Genomic DNA, 24922 nt, shown 5'->3' on the forward strand with positions numbered 1-24922 from the left:
AGCTGTTGTGTGTCGAGCTCTCAGCAGCAGCTATGCAACAAAAGGAGGAGGAGGCAGCTGCTGCTACATGCTCTCTCAACTTCCAGGTTTTCAGCTGCGGCTGTGCGTAAGAAGCCAAAAGTTTATCCTGCTCACCAGGCTCCTCATGAAGAGGCACAAAGGGTGGTAGACAGCAGCAGAAGTGCTAGCTGCTCACCGAGAAGCCAAACGAGGGGGTGAACTTTTAAGGTGGACATTGGAGGAGGATGGAAGCTGTGCCAGCTGAGCTGCTTGTGTAGGTGAGCCTCAGCTCTGCCCAAGCAAGCTAGTGATTGGTAGCTGCAGTGTGCGCATGCCACCCATCTCCATTCATCTGTTGAGCTACACTGCCAGGAGCTGCACAAGGAGGCAAGGTGGTAGTTGATGAGCTTCCCACATCTGTGGCTCAACGCAAGTGAGGCAGCTGCTGTGCTACACCCCACACCAGCTTAGCCATCCAGTCACCCCTTGCCCCTTGTTCACAAGGAAGCATGAGAGCAGAGAGGCTACATGCCACCACCACCCCGAGCGAGTGGCGGAAGTGAGGAGGCTGCCCAGTGAGTGATTGTACAGGGGGTGGAAGCTGCAGCCAGCCACTAGGGATGTACGAAAGGGACTTACCTTGTCCCGCAGCTTGCTTTGCGGTGGGGGGGAGGCACTTAGCTTCTCCCCCCGAAGTTCAGGCGAGGGGGGGAGGCGCCCTGCCTCGCCCGGCCGAAATTCAGGCCAGGGGGGAGGCGCCCCGCCTCGCCCGGGTGCGAAAGAAAAAGTGAAAGAAAAAAGAAAACCCCCGTGATAGGCTACGTAACGATTAACGTAGCCTATCATGGCTAGATTTCCAAAATCAGCCGTGATAGGCTACGTTAATCGTCACGTAGCCTATCACGGGTGACTTTGGGGAAAAAAAAAAAGCACGTACGCAAATGGCGGCCCACAGGCGCCGCCATTTGAGTTCCTTATTTTGGCACATCTAGTCTACGTAAAGATTTACGTAGACTACGGCAAAAATAAGGGAACGCTATTTGCGTTGCCCTTATTTTCGCCGTAGTCTACGTAAATCTTTATGTAGACTAGATGTGCCAAAATAAGGAACGCAAATGGCGGTGCCTGTGGGCCGCCGCCATTTGCGTACGCGCTTCCCCCCCCAAGTCACCCGTGATAGGCTACGTGACGATTTACGTAGCCTATCACGGGTGTGTGTGTGTGTGTGTGTTTTTACTTTTTTATTTTGTAATGGCAGCGGTGGCAGCCGGTCTGGAGACCAGCCCCTGCCCCTGCCGAACCGCTGCCGGGACCCGCTGCCGGGAGGGACATTCGGCCACGGTAAGTCCCATCCCAGGGGGGGGGCGGGGGGCCGGCGGAGAATTTCCCCAACACTTTCAGGGGGCCGAATGCCTCGGCACTCAGCCTCCCGAAGATTCGTGGAGAAATTCTCCGCCATCCCTACCAGCCACCCACTCATCGAGCTGCATGCACCCAAACGAGGAAGCAAGAGGGAGAAGCAATGAGGGGGAGGGGATGGCATTGACAGCAGGACACTGAACACAGCTAGCCAGCCTGCATGTAGAGTGAGTGATGCATTTTAAAAATAGCCTTTTCTAGCCCCTTTTGCCCATGGTCTCTGTCTGGTTTCTAATGGTTTTTAGGACACTTACAGTGCAACCCTATGCATGTGTACTCAGAAGTAAGCCTGCTGAGTACAATGGGACTCAGCTAAATGTGTACAGAATTGCAGCCTTATTGTATGGTAATATTTGTGATGTTAATCACCAAATGGCTGCACAAATGTAAAAAATGAGTTCTGAATTCTTCCTCCTGCTATTGTAGTACTAACGGTGTAATCCTATACTTATCTACTCAGAAGTAAGCCCACTGAGTTCAATAGCATTTAATCCCAGATACGTGTATAGGATTGCAGCCTGTAACTACCAACGCAAAATAAAAGTGAAACTAGACAAAAGAAGTGCCATACATTTAACCCCACCCCGCCCCCAATACTCCTTTTTTGTCCCAGTTGGTTACAGTTGCGCTTTTCTCTGTTGGACAGACTTCTCAGCAAGGTGATTTTTATGTCATTTTTAGCTGTCCATACAGTCCACTATTCTGGGCTGAGCCTGAACATAAACTGGGCTTGTTTGATTTTAGGGGAAGGGGCTGTAGCTCAGTGGTAAAACTGATACAAGCCACTGTAGTCAGCGCTAAGCTACATGGACCAATAGTCTGAATGAGTATAAGACAGGTTCCTATGCTCATATGATCTCAAGTGAGTGCCTCTGTAAGAATTATATCCATTTATCGAATAGATTAATTTGTGACTACAAGTTTGCGAAATCTCATGAGTAGGCTGACCATATTTCCTTGAGACAAAAACGGGATATTGGGATGACAAAAACGGGATGGGGTTATGTAATATTCCGTAGGCTATGAGACCTAAAAAACAACCTAAACTCACTGCTAAAGAACATGGAAAGGGGCGCAAATGAGTAACACTAATTTATTGCATATGCACACAAAAAACACTCATAAATATACATATATAAAATACTTCTAAAATACCACATGAGCAGTAAAAAAAAATCTGTATGGCATACCACACTGAACACTCTAATGCAGGACTACAGTGGCCAGACTGCAAAAAATCATAAACATACACCAAAAAGAAAAAAAAAGGGATGAACACCCCAACTGCTTTCATAAGCCGGTATATGCTAATGTCCCACCGGAGAGTTCCGCTGTAATAAAAAAATAACTAACAGCCTGTTGAACCGAAATATGAGTATTAAAAGTCCAAATCAAACTGAATGTAGGGCGGAAAGAATCTCTGTGGGTGGAATGATGGTAGAAATAACAGTAAGACTCACCCTCCTGGCTCCCACACACTGAAGGGGGCTTAGCGACCGCCTCTTGAATTCCCCGCCACTGCAGACAAGCAAGGGAGTGGCGTCTGATCATCGCTAGCTCAAGAAGCCCGGCCCTGACTGGATAAAGTAAATTGAACTTCCTCTTTCGTCACACTAGTAGTTTCACTGCACGCATTGATTACCATAGAGCCTTATGATAAAACACGTTCAGTTTTTTACAAAAAATTAAAAACGGGACAAAATTGACATTTATATTAAAATGACGGGACGGTCAGGAAATATGAAAAAAACGGTACTGTCCCGTTTAAAACAGTACGTATGGTCAGCCTACCATGAGTCATTTCCAATATGATTCCAATACGTTTCATTTGAAAGCTTGCTTAAAGTTTGTTGCTGTCTCTGATGAAACAGATTTGCACATCTTGGTTAAAGTTTAAGTTTGATATCAGGTTATATCCCTAAGGTATTATATTGTTCACAAAAAAACTAAAAAGGCAACTAGTGAAGGTCAAAAGTTTCTGTTGTTTTTCTTTGACAATAAGGGCTTATGATATTGGTCAAGACTTGCTTTAGTTTAAACGGATGGGGCCAAAAAGGGAGCAGCGTGGCTTGAGGAAGAGGAGTGGGCAAGGAGCCTACTGATACCCAGCTGCCCAGGGGCCCACAAAAGCTGGAACCAGCCCTGATTTGCATGGATTAATTTTCTTATTTTTATTTTTTACTTAGAACCTGAAAAGATGGAAACACAATTAGAAATTGGTAGCAAGTGACAGCGAGGGCTTATTATGAGCCTGAACTAATATATAGCTTTAGGCATGCAACACAATCCTCAAATCACTGTGATGGTCCATGCTGTGTTAGAATGAACAGGATTGCCTGTGGAAGTTGGTGGAGGATCATTCAATCCAACCTTTTTACACCTACCTCCAGAATTTTGCTGTATTTGTGTGTGTGTATAAAATTTCCGAACACCATCTCAGGTGTGAGTTTGAACAATGAGTTAGACTAAATTGTTCTTATTTTTCTAGCTCTAATGTTTCATAAATGAATCGGGGGTGGGGGTGGAAACTGGCAAAGGAAGTATAGTTGAAGTTTTTTCTGTGTTAGTAATGTTATGAATTAGAAAATATAGATATTGGGTTGTGATGGAGAAGAATCTTGTCTGGCTACAAAATGTATTTCTGGTAACCTTGTGTTGTTACACTTTCCTCTGCATGAATTGTGGTTTTAATGTTCTATATATTTTAAATTGTTTTATTGTGTGTTGTTTGGTTTTAGTTTTTGTGAACCGCCCAGAGAGCTTCGGCTATTGGGCGGTATAGAAATAAATAAATAAAAATAAATAAAATAAATAAATGTGTAAAGAGAGTGAGAGAGACAGGGGAAGAAATCGTTCCCTTTTTTAAATGTAAAAACCAGTTCTTCAATTGAGTATGCAAAAAAATCTCATTGCAGTATTTATTCCAAACCTGCACACATAATGTTCAGTCAAGGAGAAAACAGCAAAAAACAGTTGTTGATGGACTTAGTGGAGAACTGGATTAAATAAGCATTAGTCTACTGAAGCTGATTACAGGAATATGAAAATGCAGTATCTTAATGGTACATATTTTCATGTGGCAGCTCAGTTGCCTTTCATTTTGCAGCTAATATGTCTATTCTTATGAGTCATTTACTTCTTTAATTACCTTTTGCAGGCAAGGCACCATGGTATATTAATGTGAATGATTTTTACTGCCAGTTTATCATACAATGCCCCAGAAGTTGAAAGGCGTAATTGACTTGGAAGAGCAGCTCATGAAGGAAACAATATTTAGTTGACAGTTTTCCTTGTACTCTCTGTTGACGTTTATGAGTTTACACTATGCTAAAGGAGTAATAAACACAATTTTCTTTCAATAACAGGAAAGAGTTGCTTCTAAAATACATTTGTGGAAAACAGATTTGTTCATTTCTTGAATAATACGAAAGAACATGTTGCCTGTGATGAGACATATATAAGATTGCCAATTGAATTAAAGCTCACAAGGTGCATTTATAACCCACCTTGGAGCATTAGACAATATTAGGGTGCATATGAATCAAATCAAAGGAATGAATATTTAAATTATATACAGATTTGGTTAAATCATATTTAAATCTGGGTGTTAGATTATTTGGCAGCCTCCCCTTACTTTCAAATGGCAGCGCTTGACAACAGCATGCTAGAAAGGCTATTTTGCAGAGGTGAGCAACCATCTTTTAAAGAGCTCTTTGTAGAGAAACTAGTATTCTTGGGATTTTGCTTTTTAGCTTTCTGGCTTGTCATAACTTTCTTGAAGTTAGGATTTATGATCACAATCTGTCAACTTGATTTGGTTTTCAGAATGATACCATGGAGAGAATTGACACTGTCAAATAGCAAATACCCCTTCTAAAGTTAACAGGGGGAAATGGCACTCAGGGATCTGTCATACATCTGTGGCAGAGCTTGGCACCTGTAATTTTTTAGCTAAGTGCTGAGCAGGTATGAACTGGTGCTAGGATTCAATGTGGTATATTGTTGGAGGGTTTGACTTTGACCAGGGAGACCCCGGATCAAATCTTTATTCAGCGATAAAGTTTACTGGATGACCTTGGTCCAATTCCACTCTAAGCCTGACTTCACAGAGTAGTTGTGAGAATAAAATGGGCTCTACAGTACAACTTTTCTGAGCATCACCCTGAGCATCTTGTATGAAAGGTGAGAAAATTAATACATAAGAGGTGCATGGGCAGAGCTCCTCTCTAATTCCTTCTCTAGAAAATATTTTTCTTGGTAATGTGAGTGGGTCAAGAGGTGGAGGCTGAGTGGGCTCTATGTTCTTGAACTGATGATGTTAAGACCATAAGAAGACCCATGCTGGATCAGACCAAGGGTCCATCTAAGCCAGCATTCTGTTCACACAGTGGCCAATCAGCTGTCGACCGGGAACTTACAAGCAGGGCATGAGTGCAACAGCACCCTCCCACCATGTTCCCCAGCAACTGGTGTACATAGGTTCACTGCCTCTGGTACTGGAGGTAGCACATAGCCATCAGGACTGACTGACTGACTTACTTATTTATTAATTACATTTATATCCTGCCTTTTTTCCACCTTAAGGAACCCAAAGCGGCGTACATAGTTCTCCTCCTCCTCCTGTTTATCCTCACAACAACAACCCTGTGAGGTGGCTTGGGCTGAGAGTCTGTGACTGGCCCAAAGTCACCCAGTGAGCTTCAATGGCTGAGTGGGGACTAGAACCTGTATCTCCCAACTCTCAGTCCAACACTCTAGCCACTACACCACACTGGCTCTAGTAGCCATTGATAGCCTTCTCCTCCATGGATTTGTCCAACCCCCTTTTAAAGCCATCCAAATGGGTGGCCATCACTACATCCTCTGGTAGCGAATTCCATAGTTTAACTATGCGCTGTGTGAAGAAGTACTTCCTTTTATCTGTCCTGAATCTCCCACCAATCAGCTTCATGGGATGACCCTGGATTCTAGTATTTTGAGAGAGGGAGAAAAATGTCTCCCTATCCACGTTCTCCACACCATGCATCATTTTGTAGACCTCTATCATGACTCCCCTTACCCTTCTTTTTTCCAAGCTAAACAATCCCAGCTGTTGTAACCTTCTCTCACAGGGGAGATGCTCCAGCCCCTTGATCAGCCCCAAAGTTGCCCTTTGCTGCACTTTTTCCAGCTGTACAGTATCTTTTTTTAGGTGTGGTTACCTAAACTGGACACAATATTCCAAGTGTGGCCGCACTATAGATTTGTATAGGGGCAGTATGATATTGGCAGTTTTATTCTCAGTACCTTTTCTAATTATACCTAACATGGAGTTGCCTTTTTAACAGTGACTACACAGACGGTTGACATCTTCATCAAGCTGTCCACCACAACCCCAAGATCTCTTTTTTGGTCAGTCACCACTAGCTGAGATCCCACCAGGCTATACTTGGGATTCCCCCCCCCCTCAACTTTACACTTGCTTACATTGAACCACATTTGTCATTAAGATGTCCATTCTCCCAGTTTGGAGAGACCCTTTTGGAGCGCTTCACAATCCTTTTTTTGGTTTAACCACCCTAAATAATTTGGTGTCATTGGCAAACTTGACCACTTCACTTCTCACTCCTAATTCCAGATAATTAATGAACAGGTTGAAAAGCACTGGTCCTAATACAAACCTCTGTGGGACCCCACTATTTACTTCCCTCCATTGGGAGAATTTAGCATTTATTTCTACTCTCTGTTTTCTGTTCTTTAACCAGTTGCTGATCCATAAGAGAACCTGTCCTCTTATTCCATGACTGATAAGTTTGCTCAGGATTCTTTGGTGAGGGACTTTGTCAAAAGCCTTTTGGAAGTCCAAGTAAACAGTGTCTACCAGATAACCCAGTCTACATATTTATTGACACTCTCAAAGAACTCTAAAACGTTAGTGAGACAGGAAGCTGTGTTGACTCTTTTTCAGCAGGGCTTGTCTTTCTCTATGCTTACTAATTTTATCTTTAATAATGCCTTCAACCAATTTACCCAGAACAGATGTTAAGCTAACCATCCTGTAATTTCCGGGATCCCCCCTGGATCCCTTTCTGAAAATGGGTGTTGCATTGGCCATCTTCCAGTCCTCTGGTGTAGAGGCTGATCTTTTGGACATGTGGCATATTTTGGTTAGAAGATCAGCAATTTCATATTTGAGTTCTTTGAGAACCCTAGGATGGATACCATCTGGGCCCAGTTATTTATTTGCTTTCAATTTATCAATAAGGTTGAGAACTTCATCTTTTGTCACCGCTGTTTGCCTCATCTTCTCATACTCCCTGAAAACATCAGTTCAGGCACAGGTATCTGTGCTATATCTTTTACAGTGAAGACGGATGAAAAGAATTCATTTAGCTTCTCTGCAATCTCCTTATCCTCCTTCAGTACGCCTTTAACCCCATTGTCATACAGTGGTCCAACTGCCTCCCTAGCGAGTTTTCTGCTTCTGATATATTTAAAGAATTATTTATTGTCGGCCCTGATGTTGCTAGTGATATGCTCTTCAAAATGCTTTTTTGCATCTCTTATTGTCTGCTTGCATCGCCTTTGTGTAAGCTTGTGCACCCTTTTGTTTTCCTCACTTGGGCAAGACTTCCATTTTCTGAAGGAAGCTGTCTTTTCTCTAATAGCTCCCTTAACCATTAACCATGCCGGCAACCTCTTGGACTTGGTGCTACCTTTTCCTAATGTGGTATACATTTTAGCTGGGTTTCTATTATTGTGGTTTTGAGTAATCTCCAAGCATTCTGAAGGGATTTAATCCTCTTGACTCCCCCTTTTAACTTCCTTTTCTCCAGTTCCCTCATTTTAGAGAAGTTTCCTCTTTTGAAGTCAAATGTGACTGTGTTGGACTACCTGGGAAATTTTGCACTGAAATATATATTAAATATGATAGCACTGTGATCACTGTTTCCAATTGGTTCGACAGCATTTACATCTCATACTAGGTCCTGGGCAACACCAGGGGTACCACAGAGAGAGTTCCTTATACATTGTGCCAGTTCACACAGTGGAGCCCACCGTGGCTTATTTAAAACCATGGTGGGTTGTAGCACATGCCAACTGCCATTGTGAATATTCAAACCGCAGTAGGCAGTCACCACAATTTATTTGACGTGCAAACCAGGTGCAGGGAGGGATGTTGCCATAGTTAACAAACCACCCACAACCCCAAAACAGGCCATGGCTTGTGGGTGGTTTATTACCCACAGTAACAACCCAAACTCGCTGGCTTCACATGTCATGATAAGCTGCAGTGACCACCCACTGAATATTCACAGTGGCCACCAGCACGTACCACAACCCACCGTGGCTTATTTAAGCCACAGTGGGCTTCAGTGATTGTGCCATCCAGGCCATTGTATTGCCTTGGGAAAGGACTAGGGCTTAGGGCTCAGTGGTAGAGCACCTGCTTTGCATGCAGAAGGTCCCTGGCATCTCCAGGTAGGGCTGGAAATTTTCCTGCCTGAAACCCTGGAGAGCCGCTGCCAGTCAGTGTTGACATTACTGGGCTCAATGGACCAGTGGCCTGGCTCAGGCAGCTTCCTATGTTGTTATGTGTTCGTTAGCCTTGGGGTAGAAAAAATTGGTGTGTGTCCCCTTCCTTCTTTCTACCTCAGGTATTTTCATGGTAACTCTTATGTTAGGGGCTGTGAATGTAGCTTCAGGTTTTCTAATCCCGGTGGTCTCTGCTGGTCCCTATGAAGTGCCAGAATTCTGTGGGATATGTTGGACTTAAAGGGAGCTGTCTTTCCATAGGCTGCTTCCGTTGCTTGCTCCTGCACTGAACCAGGAATACACAGCTTGCTGTCTGGATGAGTCCCTAGGGCAGCTCACCATTGTACAGCTTCTGTTAAGTGTGCATCCAGTGGATCCTGTACAAATGTGATTAATCATTACACCTCACTTTAATTGAAAAATACACACTGCCTGTTTTGCCAGTTTTAATAAGAACCACCCCTCCCCTCTTTCTGCCTCCCTTTTCCCATTTGCTTGCCAACCATTTTCTCTTTGGCTGGGAGGGTGTTAAACTTTTCACAGTTTTTCTGTGATTGTTTGCAGTTCAGCCCTGTGCAACATAATGAAAGTTTTCTAGCCATCTGTTGTTAAGCTGGTGGTGACTAAGGCCAGTATATCCAAACAAAGTGCTGGCCCTGCTGTAAACGGAACCTGTCAGTTTAGCATAGCTTAGCTGACCTCCTCAATACGCAGGGCACCCTGTGGTACCAGGCACAGGCTGTGTGTATAGCTTAGAAAGGAACTACTTGGGAGGACCGTGTTTACTTTTTCCACTTAGTGTTCCTCCCACAGGCTTGAGCTAGTTTATACTAAATCTTTAAACTGACACTGTTTTTTCAATGTCGAACCCTTTCAGTTGCCAAAAAGAGGAAAGAAGAAGAAAAAGGTGGGGAGGGGGGAGGCAGGACTTCAGCCCTTACTGGTGATCTTTTTGGAGAAGCCTCTTGCTCTCTCTGTCTTTCTCATTCTTTTTATATGTGTGACAGTGTTGAATAGAAAGAGATGAAATGCTTACTGGAATCATAGCCTGCTTTCTGAGTTACTATTGTCCTCAAGAACTAAGTAATACTTCCCATTCACTACACATACAAATTTTTGCTTTGTTTTTAAGTATTGTGGCAGTTCCACTTCGTATTTTTCAGTATATGTCCTTTTTCCGTGTGCATATTCTAATAAAAAACATAATATGCAAGATGGTTAACATAAAGTAATGAATTCTAATCACAGGTGAGTTCCATGTGTGACCTCTTTACGCTATTTTCTGGGTAGTGTATTGCCAAATTGCCAAATTCTTTTAATAATTAAAAAAAAGAACTATAATGGGTCAGCCAAAACAGGAAAAGTGTCAAGAATAATAATCAGAATGCTTATTGTAGGGTTTCTTTTTTACTATGAATGCACAATTTCTGTTTCCAGTTAGCTTTTTATTATGAAGTTGCCATTGTATCTAAGAATACCTTAGGCCATCCACCATTTCCTTATTTTCTGTACCAATGTTGGGCATATACTCCTATTACATACAGCATTCGTCCAGCTTTATTTTCCTTGTTAGACTTAACCCCCGCTCCATTATTGTGTCCCTGGTCTTATCCACCTTTCTGTTTTTTTCTGCAAGCACAACCCACAGTCCTTTAGATGTCTCTGTTTCCTTTTTGTTATTTAGGATAAATTTGGTGTGTGTGTGTGTGAGAGAGAGAGAGAGAGAGAGAGAGAGAGAGAGAGAGAGAGAGCTTTCAGCAAGTTTAAAGCCATGTAAGCTGTGCTTTAGGGTTTTGCAACAAATTTCAAACCTATTGAGACAAAACTGTATATTGCCAACCTGCAGTGTTTACTTTCTAGACTACACCTCTGGTAAACACCTTTTGTGCTTTGACCTCTGCTAGAACTATCTTTTTTTTTAATTCTGTTTTCTCTATTTCTGTCACATGGATTGTGAAATGGCCTGTTCAAGTATGTTTTAGTGCCTGGCTGCTTCTTGGAAAGCAGTTTTGTTTTTATGCAGCCAAGATTCTGCTGTCATTTGGACAAAACTAGACATAATTGAGGCAGATCTTTGTTTCCGAATCAGATCTGCCACAAAATCGCTATAAAGTGAGATGGGGTGGGGCAACTAAAGGGATTAGTTTTAGGGATGGGCAGGGGTGGGTGCTGAGCCCTTCTGCTGCCTGTGCTTTACCACGCAAAAGATTTTTCCTCCCTGTTTTTTTTTTTCTCCCAGCAGGAATTCTGAGAGAATTCTTAGAGAAAAACCACTTTAAGAAAACACTTCTGGGGTTGAGTGCGGGATTTAGCAGCCCACTTTCACCAACTCCTAATATACTTATTCCCATCCATCTCTTTATAGGAATTCTGTGGCAGACCCAGTTCTGACACACAGGGTCTCACCTGAATAAAAGCTGTAGCGTTTGCCTTTACTAAAAAACATACCCCAGAATTTAGCACGTGGTTTTGTTTACTCCCTCCTCTTTCCATCTCTATACCTCCATCAAATTCTCAATCATCAGGGCTAAATCACAACTACAAATAATGCTAACTGCATCTTTTGATCCTGTGACTGGGATTTTCCTTCTCCTTTCCCAGGTTGATCAGTATCAAGACTAGGGAGTATTAACCCTTGCCACCAACGCCATTTCCCACTGAAAATTCCTTGCTCCTGAACCTGCTGTTTCACCCTAAAACGGTTATTTTGCTATTTGATTGTGAAGCTGCTATTTGCTGCTATTGGCAGTGTCAGAAGCAAAAAGCAGCTTTGGGAGGCCATTGTCAGCAGAGAAACAGTGTAGGGGAAGTGGTTTATTTATTTCTAACATACAAACTTTATAGATAAATAATAATCACAAACTGGAAACAATTAAAGCAAAGGAGGCTAAAACAGGCATCACAGGAAAATCTAAAACTATCATGTAGATTAGACTACACAGCATACCAGCAGAAATACACACAAATTAAAAGGCCTGGGAGAATTAAAACATCCTTGTACACTTCCTCTGGACTATGCAGAATTTTATACATCTCTATCATGTCCCCCACTATTCACCTTTTTTTCCTAAGCAAAAAGCCCCAAGCATTGTACCTTTTCCTCATAAAAAATTATTAGACTACTGTAATGCACTGTATGTCGGGCTGCCCTTGTGCCTGATTCGGAAGCTGCAACTAATGCAGAATGCAGCAGCTAGGGTGCTCAGTAGGGTGTTCAGCCATATACACGTTATATCTGTGTTAAAAGAACTTCACTGGCTGCCTCTTAGCTATGTTCAAGATTCTGTTGTTAATAATCAAACGATTTGGGACCACGGTAACCTAACTGACTGTCTTCCCCTATATATGTCCAGCTGACCTTTAAGGTTTTCAGAGGAGGCCTTGCTGGACATTCCGTAACCAATAGAATGTTGCCATGTGACATCTAGAAAGTGGGCCTTCTCTGTAGTGGCACCTATATTCTGGGACTCCCTCCCTGTGTAGTTTGGGGGGCAGAAAATGTGATGAGTTTTAAACGCCTCCTGAAAACGTACCTGTTTATGCAAACTTTCCCTGGCTTGTAATTGATATAATGCTGCTGCTCAATTTGATAGCTTTCTATTGTTGTTCTTAAATTGTTTCTTTTGTGTTAGTTATTTATTTTTGTTGTAATTGTATATTAATTGAGTATTTCATAGTGATTTTTAATACTTTGGCATGAAAACTGCTTAGAGATTTTGTTATATCAAGCAGAATACAAGTATTAGAGAAAGAGTGTTATCCAGCCCCTTGGTTATTTTGGTTGCCCTTTCCAGCACCTTCTCCAGCTCTACAATACCCTTTTTGATGTGTGATGACCAGAACTGTACACAGTATTCTAAGTGGGGTCATACTATAGATTTGTATAAAGGCATTATGATATTGGCAGTTTTATTTTCAATTCCTTTCCTAATGATCCCCAACATGGAATTTGCCTTTTTCACAGCAGCCACACGCTGGGTTGACATGTTCATTGAGCTACAAATCACATTGGTCGCTGCCAGCTCTGACCCCATCAATGTATATATGAAGTCAATAATTTTTTTTGTCCCAATGTGCATCATCTTATAATTAGTTAAATTGACCTGCATCTGCTGTTTGAATTCCCCCAGTTTGGAGAACTTCTTTTGGAGCTCTTCTTGTCACCTTTTGTTTTAAGCACCCTAAATAATCTGGTGTCATCAGCAGATCCTTGCTCACCCCTAACTCCTGATCATTTATGAACAAATTTAGAAGCATAGCCCACAATACAGATCCTTGGGGCACCCACTGTTTACGCCCTTCTGTTGTGAGAACTATCCATTTATTCCTGATCTCAGCGTGCTATGCTTTAACCATTTACCAATCCATAAGAGAAGCTCTCCTGTTATCCCATGGCTGCCAAGTTTGCTTAGGAATCTTTGGTGAGGCACATTATCAAAAGTGTTTTGAAAATCCAATTACACAAGTGTGTACCAAAAGTTTTGACACTCTCAAAAAACTCTAAAAGGCTAGTGAGACAGGACTTACTTTTGCAGAAGCCATGTTGATACTTCTTCAGCAAGACCTGTTCTTCTTTATGTGTGGTAATTTTATCTTTAATAACACTTTCCACCAATTTACTTGGAACAGCTGTTAAGCTATCTGGCCTGTAATTTTCTGGGTCCCCCCTGAATCCCCTTTTAAAATTTGATGTTACATTGGCCACCTTCCAGTCTTTTGGTATACATTTGAGTTCTTTAAGAACTCTTGGATAACATCTGGAACCTGTGATTTGTTTTTAATTATCAATAAGGTCTAAGTTCTAAATGCCCTTTTTGCATTCTTTATTGTCTCCTTGCACTTCTTTTGTACAAGGTGACTATTGTTTGTTAATGAAAAAAAGGAAAAGACTGATTTACAGAATTCAAAGATATATTTAGTGGCACGTGTAGTTTGACCTTAAATTGGGACACATTAAATTTTAGTCTGAGCATTTTTGAGTGCCAGGGCTGTATATAACTAAATATAAATATAACTAAAACAAAATAACAAAGAAGATTGTGGGTTGGATCAAGAATCTTCCTTCCACAGACAAAAGGACTCTTTCAGTCAATTGGAGATCTCTGATCCAATGGAACAATCTTGTTTGTGGAATGGAGGAGGTAATTCTTCATAGATTTTCCTGTCCCCCTGCTCCAGAGGATTGGGAAAGGTGGTATTAAGGACTGAAAAGGGAGGAGGAATCATGCCCAATTCATGCATGCGCACACGCGCAGACACACTTCATTTTCTACCACCAGGAACATTCTGAACAGTACTCCACTCAGGGAATGCACGTGGGTTGTCATGTTGTATGAAACCAGGCAGCAGGGTATGTTTGAGGTTAGACAACTTTCGAACAACCCCTGTCGCCGAGTTTCGTATGACACAACAACCCATATTGTGCAGACGCTGTGAAAAAATGGCACCCATGGGTGCCTGGCATGACATGACAGCCCCTGCAGGTAAATTAACCCATGGTGGGCTGTTGTGTTGTACAAACTAGCTCATTATCTTTTAGCATGTACAGAATACTTTCCCCACACTACTGAATAATTTCAGCTATGTCCCAAATGTCTAGGATTTGGGGATTTCCAGGTCAAAAGTCATAACATCCAAGTGTGTTTAGTCCCACTAATTTTAGACAGTCTGTGTTGTCTAAACTGTCATAAGAACATAAGAAGAGCCATGCTGGATCAGACCAAGGTCCATCTGTTCCTTGGTCTGTTCAGCATTCTGTTCACACAGTGGCCAACCGGCTTTTCATGGGAAACCCACAAGTAAGACATGAGTGTAATAGTACCATTTCATTCATGTTCCCAAGCAACTGGTGTAAATAGGCGTACTGCCTCTGATACAGGAGGGAGCATATAGCCATCAGAGCTAATAGCCATCGATAGCCTTATCATCCATGAATTTGTCTAATCCGCTTTTAAAGCCATCCAAATTGGTGGCTATCAGTATGTCTTGTGGCAGCAGTGTGTGAAAAAGCACTTTCTCTTATCTGTCCTGAATCTCTCACCAATCGGCTTCATGGGATGACCCCGGGTTCTAGTATTATGAGTTGTCTCTCTATCCACTTCCTCCAGACCGTGCATAATTTTGTACACCTCTATCATGTCTCCCCTGTCTCGCCTTTTCTCTTAAGCTAAACAGTCCCAGATGTTGCAACTTTTTCTCATAGGGTAGTTGTTCCAGCCCCTTGATATTTTTAGTTGCCCTTTTCTACACTTTTTCCAAGTCTACAATATCCTGTTTTAGGTGCAGTGACCAGAACTGTACACAGTATTCTAAGTGTGGTCGCATCAAACTAGTTATCGTCATACGATTTATGGTATATAATTCCAGTGGCAGGGCAGGCAGCTACAGCTTAACATCAAAGGCCTCGTTCTTTTTCAGTGCATGCAAACAGCCTTCCACGACAGCCCTACAACACAGTGTCAGGTATCTCATTTTGGAAAATTTGGTTTGCCTAGTAGCATCATTTTCCAACATACTGCAGTCATTTTCTACTCTTTCTCTACCACTACCACCAACAATAAAACCAAACAATTTAAAGTGCCTGAAGCTGGGTGTGTTCTGCATAAAATTTAGGTTTAACTCCATGGAAGTAAGTGCAGAAGGCTATGCTCTCCACGCAGGAAGGGCCAAATGCTCATAAACTTTCACTGTGTGCCATATATTCTTGTCTGTCTGGAAGGGCCAGTGCTGAAAAATACTCAATTCAAAAATCAACTAACTACACTTTGTATCTCATACAACCGTGATACGTAAGATGCCTTTTGTGTTTTGCAGAGGTAAAGTCTCACATCAGGTGCATCACAGTCCTTGCTATGTCCAAAAAGGCAGATAACCTTGGTATTTAGGATGTTGCCTTTTTAAGGGACCGCTACATTAAGAAATCATCTATTGGTTGTGTGTTTGCTAGCTGTCTGAAACCCAGATCTACTGCTTATTAAACTCAAACTCACTATGTAAACATCCATGTGTTGTTCCTGGTCTCTACAGTGGCCAGAGGGATCAGGTTTCACCTGCCTGCACATCTTCAAGCAATTAGAGCTATTAGCTTGATGCTGTTTCACATTCAAGGTCCATGGTGACATTCAAGTCCACAAGAGGTCTGAGGGTAAAAATAAAGAAAAATACAAAGCTGCTTGGGAATACAGACTGGCCACCACTCTTGCGGTCAATACTTAATAATGCAAAAATTATTATTGCCAAGAACAGTATCTAGCCTCAGTCACATGCTAGGGGAAATAAGGATAGCAACATGATTTTGTGACAATAATTTTTTATTTCTTTGGAATGATTGTTCTTATTTGTCGACTTCATTCACAGCATGCAAACCTTAGTTTGTTTCTAATTTACAGGAGGATTTATGCTCAGTGTTGACATTGCACAGCTAGCTCCTTCAGGTAAAGTCTTCAGGTCCAATGACATTCAGCCCCAGGTTTAGTGAGTTCTAGCGGTAAGTCTTGAAAGCTGTTATTTTTTTAAAAGGTTGAAGCAGATTAGTGGTGACCTTAAAAGATTAAACTAGTACAGTTTAAAGATAAATAATCAGCCTTTAGCTCATTAGATAGCTACATAAGCATGACAGAAGGTGACTTTCTTATAACAGTTTCACAGAATCCAGGATGTATTTTTCCTTTAATATTTACGGAGTGGGTCGGTGGGTGAAGTTTTTGTCTGTTTGTTTTTGCTCAGAAAGCACAACAAAATTGATTACAATACTTTAAATTGTTTGTATGCAGCTTTAAATTTCACAGTTTTCCTGTTGGTTTATTATGCAGAAGAGGCTAATTGCAAAAGCTATGCCTGCTGCAAAAGAAGATCCTGCTTTGCTGTCCCGGAGGGTGTTCTTAATCAGAAATAACCACAGGCTAAATTATAATGTGGAATTCTGCTGCCCTTTAACCTAACACTGCCTGCTCATTCGGTGTTTGTTAACAAATATCTCTAGGTACAAAATTGTTTGAGAATTACTTTTTCATTATATTCAGCAAGTTCAATTAAAGTAAGAGGCTTATGAGGAGGGGGGGAGGAATTAAAAATGTATGGATTCTTCTCAAGAAAGTTTTAGTGATCATTTCCACATAAGCGTTTTCTCCTCTGGTATTTAACTGTCTCGGGGATAGTCCAATTTAAGTAATATCTTCTAACAAACTAGGGTATTTTTCCAATGGAGAGAGAACCCAGCAGCTAATCAGGCTGCCAACCAATTTTAAAGAAGTGGAGCTCTTAAGAGCCTGGAAACATAAATGGATGGCATTTCCAAGCGATTTAACAATTAATGAGTAATAACACTATTTCAGTACTGTTGGTTACCTTATAAGGGTGCAATCCAGAGATACAAAAATAGTTAACCGTGCTTCAGGCCCCACTGGGATCAGTGGGCACTTAGACATGCTTCCCTGTGTTTTGGATCACACCTTGAATTTCCACAGATAACCATTCCAGAACATCTTCAACAAAAAAGTGAAGTACCAAACATAATGTTCATTTTTAAAAAAATGTTTTTTGTACATAATTGAGAAGTCTAATTAAAAGATTAACTGGTGAACTAAAGGTAAAAACTGCTGAGTTAGGCTTTTTACAAGAAACCCCAATTTCCTCCACTTTACATGCCAGGAGCAGAAAGCTGTGGTACTTAGAAGGTGATGCCTCTTTAAAGCAGATCTTTCCCATTCTCTATCCCCCCCGCCCCAGCCTAGTATTTCTGTTTCTATGATCTGCCTTTTGAACGGTTTTTGTGGCTGATCAGTTCCACCTAATATGTCTCTTGATTTCTGCTATTGTAATACTCAGACGACATGCTGTTCTCTTCATTTTTATAAGCTTTAGATGCTCCTGCCTGTCATACTCTGGCGGTTTATCTTCAGCGTCTGGATTTGCTTTCAGACTTGCATGTCTATCAAGCTGCTCTTGCTTTGAATGTGAGATCAAAAGAAGATGAATTCCAGTGTAAAAAAAAATCCTTGTATGAAGAAAAGATTGGGTCCTGTGTAAACATCCCACTGACAGCTTCCAATGAGTTATTTTAGCTGAGCATTAGCACCCAGAATGACAGACAGTCCAAGAGTACATGCTAAATAACAAATATCAGTGGTTGTAGCACATTGCAAAAGAGCAATACATTTTCTGAAGGAATCTTGTTGGCTTTCTTTCTTTCTTTTTTGCAGTTATTGTATAAATGTACTGATACTGAATATGGTTGTTCTACTATTCATCTCTTTACAAGCTGCCTTCACGTGCCAACCCCAGTTTACTTTCCTTGACAATATCTCTGTCATTTCTCCTGTATGTCAAAAGGCAGGACTTTGATAATTGAGACTGAGGGAGGGGGCGCTGGGGAGAGGGAGAAGGGAAGACAGTTTACTTAGTCATCTGGACTTAAATAGGTATTTTGTTTTAGTGATTGAAAGGAAAATGTAAGAAAGAGAATGCATCTGCTGGAACATATTGAATGCACACTCCTGAGATCTTTGATTCAAAGTCTAATTTATTTTAAAGGGGAAAAATGTTATGAAGGAATTTGAATAATTGCTGTGAAGTCTGGCCAACCTTAACAGACATTTATTGACATAAGCGTGTGGGTACCACGAAGAGTGTGAAAAACAAGCTTTCCAAAACTATGTACAAATAAAGAATTTGCCTAGCTGCATAGCTAAGATGCATTTGTCGCTGTTTCATCTAGTTATATATGATTTCTGCATGTGGGCCAGTTGCTTTAATAGGGTAGAATTAATATAATTTTTCGGGAGTGTTAAACACAACTTTGAAATTACCTGCAAGCTCCAGCTGATCTTTCAGCTTTGCAGATGGGGAAAATTGCTTAAATTCTTGTGGTTTCTTTGTCATTTCATAAAAGCAGACGGTGCTACTGTGGAGGCAAACCTCCCGTTGCTGCCTACAAAGGGCAGTGCTCCAGTGTGTTTTCCCTTCAGTGTGTGCTTCAGCTGCACAACACTTCCTGTTTATTCAAACATCTTTTTACCATTCTTCAACCCCCTGCTTCAGAGAAACAGCCAGAACACATCTTCAGCAAGAAGACGGCAAACTAGAGACAGACAGTAAGAGCTTGCTCTGTTAAACTCTCCATATTTTCTGTTTAAACGCTCAGGGGAACGGGGGTACAACATGTAGCTACGGTGAACTTTTAACTTGCTTGCTTGTGGAGACATTCTTTTGCTGTAGGAAAATTTAATTGCTGAGGCTTTAGAGCAACATAAGATGATTCATGTTGTTTACTGCCTTGTTGGGCAAGGAAACAAGATGAAATGAAAGCTGGCTTCTGCTAACTTTTTTCTCCCATTTCGAAGTGCTGTGCTGATTTTCAAGTGTATATCTCAAGAAGTCCTATGTTGTCAGCTATATGAGGAAAGATGACTTTCACTTGGAACATGTGTAAGCTCATGATGTGTTTCGTCTTTGTCTGTATCTGTTGTCCTCAAGTTTAGAAGGAACAGCAACAGCAGCAGCAGCAGCAGCAAAAAAAAAAAAAAAGCATGGAGGGGAGGGAGTTGGAAGAGGGTCTGTGTCTTTAGAAATGTCTTTCCCTTGTGGTTGTTGTACCATTTGTGATTGGTCTTGTTAATATTTGTGCAAACTGAGTGCTAATAAAAATCAGGCTGCTGAGACTAGGATGGGTGTTATTTCATATGACTGTTATCTAGACTTTTGGAAGTACAAAAAGAGGAGGGGGAAGAAAAGGAAAGGAAGACATACATTTGCAAATGGTTGTTAACTTTCATGTCAGGCACTTTTTTCAGAATCTTCAGTATCTGTGAAACCTGGCACAGTCCATAGATAGTACTGATTAATATCTGTAGCTTATGTTGTAACACATGTTCCATTTCTATCTTTTTGTTCATATGGCTTAATAAATTGTGCAGGCTTTTGTCAACATCTCATTGTATTCCTCTAGGAAAGTCCACCAACACTGATATGTAACTTTTTATCCAATTGTTTGAAGCAGTCATATCAGCCATGAAGCATAAGAGGAAATGGAAAATGCATAGTTTGAAAAAGCATCCTCAGAGAGGCTTAAAAAAACAAACACAAATCTCTATGAGGTCTGTTGATGTTAACTTTTAAGAAGGGAATCCTCTAGAACAGAAACAGATGAATAAAGCCATGTATTTTGACCAACGGCGAGTGTAACAAACATTTAAGAATATGTATGCATGTGTGCATTCATGAGCCTGTGAAAATACATTTTCTAATATTCAAAAGTATGCAGTGGGAAAAACAACCATATTTGCAACTACCATGAGGACAGCATGATTAACTGCATAGGGAAGATGGAAAGAGTGACTAAAGTTATTTACTCAGATGTTAATGTAGGTGTAGGCCTGCAAAACTCACTATGGGAACACTGCTCTGCTGCCTTTCTTAGTATCTCAGCCTGTTTGATGACCATCAGATTTCCCAGATCACTGATTTTGTTTTTTCTGGATAGCAGGCTTGATTATTTATCAGAAGGGAAAGGGAGTAGCTCAAGCAAATAAACATGTGACCAAGCTCTGTTTTCTTTGTGGTTTAATAAAAGATATGTGGAAAATAATAGAAGCATTGTTTTTTATTTTAATAAAGGGAAATTATGTGTCATTTTAAATTGAAAAAAGAAAAGCTTAAGTGAGTCAACACTTTTTTGTGTGTTCCATGGCTTTAACTTTCTGAAAACTCACATGGTTCTCTGCCGAAAATTAATCTGCTGTTTTGTATACTCTTCCAGTGGAATGTTTCCATAGATAACATTGCCAACCACTTGGGGCTTAAAATGGATTTATTACAATTGTGCTTGCTTCTGTACCTCCATGGAAAATGTCGTTTTCTTTTCCTTTTAACACATCAGCTAGGTGCTTGCCTAAATGAGAAGTACTTGCAATCTTGTGGAAGGATGGATGCTGACTTTAGAGCAAAATATTGACAGCGCAGTTATGCTATCACCCCTATCGGCTGCTAAGTGTTTGCAGTGAGCATGTGGAGTTTGCAACCATGTTAAATCTATTACAGGCACCCCTTTCTTTTTTAGCACAGTTTCTGTGAATTTTATTGTGTACAGTGTGTGGCTCTTTAACGATAGCTTGGGAAAATGTTAAGTAGTTTTTCAGTGAGGAAAACCCCTATGAACTAAATTACTGTCGAGAAAGGAAACAATATATATATTTAATTTGGCCTAGTCTCTAGAGAAAATGGTCTATGTTGTAGTAGATTCTGCTGAATTACACAGAACTGACATTCACATGAAAAGAGTTTCATGTTGGGTGGGCAGGTATACATTTCATAGATGGACTTGCTTTCAGAATCTTCCTGAATTGTCTGTTGGAATTGCCCGTCAGTTCCAACACATGTATTAGATGACCTTGTCTATAAAATTAAGTGACTAGCTGCTGTACTTCAGTTTTGTTATGTAGGGCAAAGGTCATGCTGTCTTAAGGGGACCCAGATTATGTTCACAAAATGATTAAGGAGGGAAAGTTCTGCCTTTTAAACATTTTGTATGTGGAAGTGGATCTGGAGGAGGGCCTTGAAGCTGGAGACAAAGGAATGCAAGACTACACAAGTGCTCTAAACCAGTCCAGTAGCCCATTTCTAACAGTGGCCAAATCCCGAAACTTTAAGGGTGCAATCCTATACATGTTTAGACTGAAAAAAGTCTCAGTAACTCCCAGAGTTGTAGGACTTTTTCCTGTCTAAATATGCATAGGATTGCACCATAAAGGGTTTAGTAGTACAGGGAGCTTTCCGTCCCATCCACCCACCAGTCTCCAGCAGTTTAAGGTTTCAGACACATTATAGGCCAGTTCACACATGTGAAGCACCAGGTTTTATTCTCTATATTTTGATGTTTTCCATGTATGGCTGCCAAAGTCTCCTGCATCAATAGAGAAACGGAGTGAGCTCTCTCCATGTACACACTGATGTTAAATGCATGTAGAGTCTCAATTCCCCCCCCCCCCAACCTTTCTTCATGAGGTTGTTTAACCCCTGATATTTTTTATGGTCTTCCATGCATTTCCCCCCTAGTTCTATAATATCCTTTCCAAGACGGGGTGACAAGAATTGTGTAGTTATGCTATATACTCAAGGACTGGATGTATCTCTGTGGGTATATTTTCAAATCCGGTGATTTTATGACCAGTGTGCTGAATATCTCACCAGGAAAGATAAATATTTCCTCTGTGGGTACATCATGGCTTGTGGACCTGTACCCAGCAGTCTCCAAGCTCAATGGGGTGGGGTTATGGTTGCCAAGCTGCACTGAGATAGAAGAGTTGGTTGCTTCCTTGATGCTGATATGAAGCTTCAGTACAGGGCAGACGTCCAGAGAAGCCTTGGGATATTGGCACCAGTTTCAGCACTCAAGGTGGCTTTTATGAGGATCTCCTGTAGTATGACAGGGACAATCACTGTTTCTTTGGGGCAGGCTTTGCCTCCATGTGTCAGTGTCCTATTTTATTAGTGACTTATAAAGAACATAAGAAGAGCCCTGCTAGATCAAACCAAAGGTCCATCTAGTCCAGCATTCTGTTTCTCACAGTGGCCAGCCAGATGCCTCTGCAAAGTCCCAAAGCAGGGCATGAAGGTGATTGCTATCCCCTTATATTGCCTCTCAGTAACTGGTATTCAGTGGCATACACTGCCTCTGAACATGGAGGTTCCATATAGCCATAATGACAAATGGCCATTGAATCCTCAATGAATTTGTCTAATCCCCTTTTAAAGCCATCTAGTGGCCATCACCACCTAGTGAATTCCATAAACTTAGATTTTGTGTGAAGAGCTACTTTCTTTTGCCTGTTGTGAATCTACTGCTCATTAGTTTCATTTGATGATCCCATATGCTAAATTAGGAGAGGAAGGGAGAAAAACTTCTCTATGTCCCTTTGCTGGTGAAGGGAGTGATATTGATGGAATTCAGTAGATGAAGGAAAACACATGAAAGAAGGTTGCAGTGCTGAGGTTCTGTGTATGGAAAGGATTTTAGACATTGTAGAGGTCACTACTAACAAACACGTTTGCTTAATTGTAAATTGCCTTATTTGTGTGCAGAGTGGTTTATTAATATATCATTCTGTTTGTGAATGGTTGAGGTCTTGAAGGTTCTTAAAAGTTACAGGCTATCACATTTAATAATAATAATAATAATACTAATCTTGAAGGGATTGTTATCATCCTAGCTTATTAAAGTGTAGACTTTTCAATCTGACCTAAGATTCTCTCCCTCACACTGGGTTGACAGCTGCGTCCACAAACTAACAGAGATATAGGGCTTGCTGAGTTCTGGGCCTCTCTCTTGAGCAGCATTTGTCAGACCAGATTGGGCTACAAGTGCCAGTATTATAAGAGCTAGTATCCATTGAGGTTGAATGAAGATCAGCAACCTAATTTCACAAAGGCACTCCAAAAAGTCTTGAAATGGCTTAGTTGAGGTGAGAAAGAAAGAAAGACAGACAGACAGAAAGAAAGAAAGGCAAGCACTTTTCCTACTATGCTAGCCATCCTGCTTTCTTTTTAGTGCTCCTCTCTTTTTTTCTCAGGCTCCAGAGGAGTGATGACTGTTGATTAGCCTTTAGAATTACAGGGCAAGAAGGTTTGATCTCAGGTTAGGAGGGAAGGGAGAGTCTCAGAAGAAATTAGAGAAAGAGAGAGATACTCTGAATTACCAAACAGACCGTATAGCTTGACAGCCAGAACTGTGCTAAACTTTAGTAGTAGCAGTCCCACCCCCCACCCCCATCTCAGCATTTTCTATAACAAAATTCAACATGCGGAAGGGATTACATCCCCTTTCTGTGTTCTGCTAAGTTGTTGCCAACCTGCACTATTCTTTCTGCCTGCCTTCTCATGGCCATCCAGTGTTTCATTTGAGCCCATGCTCACTGGCTCTTAATCCTAGAACATATGCAGTTATAATCATCCATGCCTTTTTAACATGTGAAAAGTACCTTTCTGTTGCCAAAGTGTAACTCCAACTAGCCCCCACAATTAGAGTGGCTCAAGTGCTTCCAAGTTAAAATGCCAGCTAAGCTCCAGCAACTCAAATTTTAGAAATTAAGTGTTCCAGTCACATCATGCTACTCTCTCACACCACATTAGACTTGTAAGTGCTTCATTCTCTTTATTCACTGTTATACTTCATATAGAGCTACCCTTTCCTAATGTCAAAGGTCTCTTGTGCCTCCTTTCCCCTGGAGCTTCTGGGTGGCAAGCAGTAATTTTGTACCTCACCAACCTTTTTCACTGAAGGATTCAGAATGTCTCTTTAGGGTGGAAAGATTTAGTATTGTGATAAGGCCTCATGAATACAAGCAAGATGGTCTTAAAGATTCTCCACACCAGAGCCAGCATCAGTAGAAAAATTAGGCATTTCTTTTAAAGCTTATTGTTCTGGGAACATAAATAAGGGGGAAAAAACTTAAAAAACCAATTTTGGTCATTGTGTAACCTCTCTGCCAGAATGGATAGAAAATAATATCACGTGAAATCTGTCCAGGATCTCCTACAGCTATTGCACAAAGGGTGGAATGGGGGACAAAAAGAACATGGTAGATAAAAGTTACTTGCAAGTTTATACCTATACGATAGAAAATTTACATATTGTAAATTTTATGTAAACACGTAACATAAACATGTAATGATATTTACATATTGTTATGTGCAATACAGCATATACAACGTGATGTCCAGGATCCTATGAATTCTGTGACTTGTCCTAAATATGACTTCTTTACACTCCCACTCTTGCTGCACAATATTAGGAGGGTGTCCAGAAATACCACTGGAAATGTCTAAAATTGCTCGTTGCATTCTAGCTGATTATTTAAATTGTCCACCAACAATTAATCAAATACAACTTCAGTTGATTCTACTTTAGTTGTTTAATCTACCTATTAAAACCTGCTGTACACATTGTTAATTGTATGTTTGGCCCTCAAAGGTCTTGCTTCATTAGAAGAATAGA

The 24922-nt window shown here is 41.1% G+C and overlaps 1 protein-coding gene across 48 annotated transcripts in view; it reads left to right on the forward strand.

Moving 5' to 3' along the window:
• Positions 1 to 24922, forward strand: part of FOXP1 (forkhead box P1) — a 724900-nt gene that overhangs the window by 490865 nt on the left and 209113 nt on the right. For 3 of the 48 annotated variants that reach the window (XM_084840391.1, XM_084840408.1, XM_084840410.1), the window contains exon 2: positions 16323 to 19025. The exons of 44 other annotated variants lie outside the window; for them this stretch is intronic. The gene's annotated coding sequence lies outside the window, so the exon portion shown is untranslated. Of the gene's footprint in view, positions 1 to 16322; positions 19026 to 24922 lie in introns of those variants that run through there. One more of the 48 variants, XM_084840409.1, reaches the window with a different exon arrangement.

This window comes from Heloderma suspectum, chromosome 2 (assembly GCF_057233095.1).
Source record: "Heloderma suspectum isolate Gila_16-S chromosome 2, 16-S_ref, whole genome shotgun sequence".
NCBI lineage: Eukaryota > Metazoa > Chordata > Lepidosauria > Squamata > Helodermatidae > Heloderma > Heloderma suspectum.